Source organism: Elephas maximus, chromosome 1 (assembly GCF_024166365.1).
Source record: "Elephas maximus indicus isolate mEleMax1 chromosome 1, mEleMax1 primary haplotype, whole genome shotgun sequence".
Lineage (NCBI taxonomy): Eukaryota > Metazoa > Chordata > Mammalia > Proboscidea > Elephantidae > Elephas > Elephas maximus.
In genome coordinates, this window is record NC_064819.1 from 85427385 (window position 1) to 85431733 (window position 4349).

A 4349-nucleotide genomic window follows, 5' to 3' on the forward strand; every position below is an offset into this window, starting at 1 on the left:
GATTAAAAGCAGTTATGTTAATGAGGCAGGACTCAATCTACAAGATTAGGTTGAGTCAACCGCTTTTGAGATATAAAAGACAAGCAATCAGAGAGGCACGGGGAGGAAGAAAACAGTGCCAGGATCAGAGTGCGGTCCTTTGGACCCAGGGTCTCTGCATTGAGAATCTCCTAGACCAGGGGAAGACTGATGACAAGGACCTTCCTCCAAAGCCAACAGAGAGAGGAAACCTTCCCCTGGAGCTGGCACCCTGAATTCCGACTTTTTTTTTTTTTTTTACCCTACTAGATGTGACAGAATAAACTTCTGTTTGTAAAAGCCATCCACTTGTGGGAGTTCTGTAATAACAACACTAGAAAACTAAGAGTGGAGTTCATATTCTAGATATCTGGGTTCCCAGAATTCCCTGCCCAAACAGCCCTGAACCTCCTTCCAGAGCCTGCACCAGAAAAGTGTGAAGCAGAACTCAAATTCAGGTAGAAAGACCACACTTAATAGTCTGACAGAGACTGAAGGAACCCCTGAAACTATGGCCCCAGGACGCTCTGATAACCCAGAACTGAAATCTTTCCCGAAGCCCACTCTTCAGACACAGATTAGACAGAAGTATAAACCAAAAAAAAAAAAAAGGAAAAAAACAAAAAAAGAACTTCTATCTGAATCCAATGCTTACATGATATTTAACCTAAGAGTTGCTCTAATTAACAACAGGAACAATAACAATCAATCAAAGAAATGCATTTAAAAAAATAGGAGAGCGAGGGCCAGAGAAAGACAGGGAGGTTGCGACAGTAAGAGAGTGGTAGGAAAATCCATGGAAAAAGTTTTTCTCTCCTCTGGTCTGTTTCTTCACCCAGGAAAACGGAAGGATCTAAAGAGAATTTCCTGTGGACTTCTCATGTTTTCCTTCTTTCTGTGTTTCTTGCTCTTCAGTAATACTGCGAAATGTAACCAAATAAGATCGAGTTTGTTAATTTGGTGCCTCGCTTGTTTGTTAGGGTTCTAGAATCCTGAGCTAGTTGTTGCTTAGCCGCCCCCTTTCAATTTGTCTTTCGCTTGTTGACGCAGCTACTCAGTGTGCTGTCAAAGACCTGGAGTAGAAAGCAGTAAATATGAAAAGCAAAACAGCTGAATTGTTTTCTGTGTAAGTTCAGGACTGAAAGTAGTCGAGCAGCAAACCTGTTTTTGCAAATGAAGCAAAAGTGGAGGTGCCGGGGATTGAACCCGGGGCCTCGTGCATGCTAAGCACGCGCTCTACCACTGAGCTACACCCCCTGGCAGAGACAGGAACTCAAAAATATGTCTATGACCTGTAACAACCTTTTTTTTGATGGGGACCCGAGGATTTCTAGTCTGTCAAGTTCCATTTTTGTACCCTTATACTGAATCCTGTTCCGCGGTTACTCCAGGGAAAGGAAAACTGCATGTTAGACTGAAAGTATCCGTTCTGGTCCTGGGCTCTCCCACTCCGAGTCATCCTCTCGGACGGCCTGTTGGACGCCACCTGCCTGAGGGAGGGGAGGCAGTCCTGTCTGGCCGCCTCCAAGAAGAGGCCCAGGTTAAAACATTTTTTTTTTTTCTCTCATTAGAGTATCTCTCTTTTCTGCATAAAAATGTTGCCAGAAAGCCGCGAGTATAAGGCAAGAGGATAAAGAAAACCAAAGGTAGGAAAAAAAAAAAAAAACCTGCTACCGTCGAGCCTGACTCATAGCGACCCTTTGGACAGAGTAGAACTGCCCCATAAGGTTTCCAAGGAGCGCCCGGTGAATTCAAACTAAAACAAAGTTTAATTGTCAGTAGCGGTAGCTCTTACGCACTACGCTACCAGGATTCCCAGGGGCTGAAGAACAGAATCCTAAATGCGCGGTGGTATTCAGGTGCAGGTAAGAGAGAAGACAAGAAAAGAATTGCAGATCTATTCGTGGTGGTCGCAGCCACCGCTTTTGTGGACCCCAGCGCCCAGCAACCGGGCGGGAAAGCCGGGCAGTACCCAGGTCTCAAAGAGAACCACAGAGGAAGAGAGGAGCTGGGACGCACCAGCGACAATAGCGCCCCCTTCCGGGAAGAATCCTCCCCGGAACGCAAAAGTATGCAGGAGGAAGGCGTTTTGGGTAGTTGGCCTGCGAACTCTTAGTGGCCCTAAATCGGAATCGACTCGACCGCAGTTTTGGTGCGTTTGGTTTGGGCTTTACCAGCGAAGCCAATTAACTCCATGCACCAAGACCGTCCTTAGACCCCTTCGACTCTGAGGTGCAACTGGCAGGCGCTTCCGGCTGTTTTCCGAACGTAAATAAGACAGTCAACCAGAAATTAGTATTTGGGGAAAATCCTAAATCCTCTTCCGTCTAAGTTTTTTTTTTTTTTTCCTATTCTCTCTCATCCCTACCGAGCCTGAGTCTTCTTGCAAACCTAAAAATACCATTTCCCCGCTGGTTCTTCCCCAGCTTCGTGCTTGATTGCCTCCGGCTGGTCACGCCTGGCCGAGGCCCTGCTGGTCTGCAGCATTTGGGTGTGAGAAATGGGAAATGGTGTATTCAATGCATAGGCCACAGGTGACCCCCAACCCAGAGATTAAAGGGAGAATCACCTGGCACGCTCAGTAAAAATTCTAGGGTCCCGTTCTCAGAAAGCCGAGTGCTTTTGGAATCTCTGGAATCTTGTGTTTTTAAAATCTTCCCCCAGTTGAATCTGATAAAACAGGTCGGCTTGGGAACAACTGGGCCTGAGAATCTAGCGACAGAACTGAAATGAACTAGGGTCCTGGGGAAAGTTAAAAAAGGGGGAGAAGAGGAGAAGGGGGGGCGCAGGGTGGGGGAAACCCAGGGGCAGGAAGCAGAAGAAGAGGTGGGAGAAAAAAGGCAGAGGAGTGGGTCCTTAAAGAGGCTTAGGCTTTTAGATGCACAGAGAAGTAGGGTGTGTCCCAAATCCCCATCTCTTCTGTGCTCCCTCTAGGCAGGAGAGAAGACAGAAGGCCCAGCCTGTGTGGTTGTTGGGTAGCAGTGTTGGGTGTCAAAGCAGGATGAATACCTGCTGTGGGATGGATTGCTTTTGCGTGGCTTTCTCCCCGTGGTCTTTGTAACTCCCACCCAAGTGATGGGAGAAAAAAAATTAGGAACTGTGCAAATAGGTAATTGTGACCCACCAAGGGGATTAGTCAATTTTGCCATCCCGTTAGGCTTAAAAAGAGAGCGAATTCCAGAGGAGAGGATGCCGCTGCCACCGCCACCGCCACCGCCACGACCACCGCCACCACCACCGCCACTACCACGACCACCGCCACCACCACCAACACCGCCACCAACACTGCCACCACCACCACCAGGAGCAGAGAGCAAGTCGTTTGGACCTGAATCCCTGTGCTAAGAAGCTCCTGAAACCAGTAGACACGGAGCTCGAATAGCAGTGCAGAGAAATGACAGCACGAGATGGTGTGGTGGGCATCCCAGCCCACGGAGCTAGAAAGCTGAGTGCCTTTGGGTAGGAGGCTTGCTGGCTGGGCACGTATTGATAGGGCTAAAAGAGCTTTCTAACACTTGACCCAGGAGGGCAAAGGCTGAGGGCCAGGGAGGCATGCCTGCCAGCGCAGCTGGGAAGACGCGGTCCTGATGGAAGAGCTGTATCCTGAGCCTGAATTATAACCTATTACTTCCCTAATAAACTCCATAATCTTGAGTATTTTCTGTGAGTTCTGTGTGGCCATTGCAATGAATTACGGAACCCAGCAGAGAAGTAGAGAGCACCATGGGAGGGATGGTTGGCATTAGAACTGGTGAAGATGGCAGAGAGAGCAGGCATGTCTGACTTGCTTCATCCTTGGGCTCTTGATCTTGATTCTTCTTTCCCCCTTGTGAAGTTAGAGGAGGTTGGACACCACCCCCATGCCATTTTTATATTACTTCTGTCAGGCCTGGGTAGCTTCTGCAGCAGTGGGAACCATAGACTATTTGTTCTTAGCATGTCTAGCTGAAAATCCAAGGCAAAGGATGAGAAAGGACAAACTGTAGATCAATGTGTATGTTTTACAAGATGTAAAAACAAAACAAAAAAACTGAGTTTTGGTAAATAAGAGGGCTTTTACTCCGAGGGTCTGAGGTTCAAATTCCTATCTCCTCGCACAAGTTATTTCTACCACCAGGAAGATAGCTATCAACTCTGCTTACTCCTGAAGACACTTGTCCCAACACTTGCAGCTGACTTTTCTGCTATTCACATACTGCTATTGGCCCAAAGGGAGTCTGAAGAGCTGACTGTGAGTGGGAAAGCCAGGGTTGCCATACAATCTGAAATCCCTTCATTCAACATTTCATTAATCATTGACCCTTACCTCTGTCCTACTCCAGGGGTAAAGG

At 47.7% G+C, this 4349-nt stretch overlaps 1 non-coding gene across 1 annotated transcript; it reads right to left on the reverse strand.

Annotated features, from left to right (window-relative positions):
* Positions 1 to 1203: 1203 nt before the first annotated feature.
* Positions 1204 to 1275, reverse strand: TRNAA-AGC (transfer RNA alanine (anticodon AGC)). Its single transcript has one exon. It is a non-coding gene; the product is annotated as a tRNA-Ala (tRNA).
* Positions 1276 to 4349: the final 3074 nt, after the last annotated feature.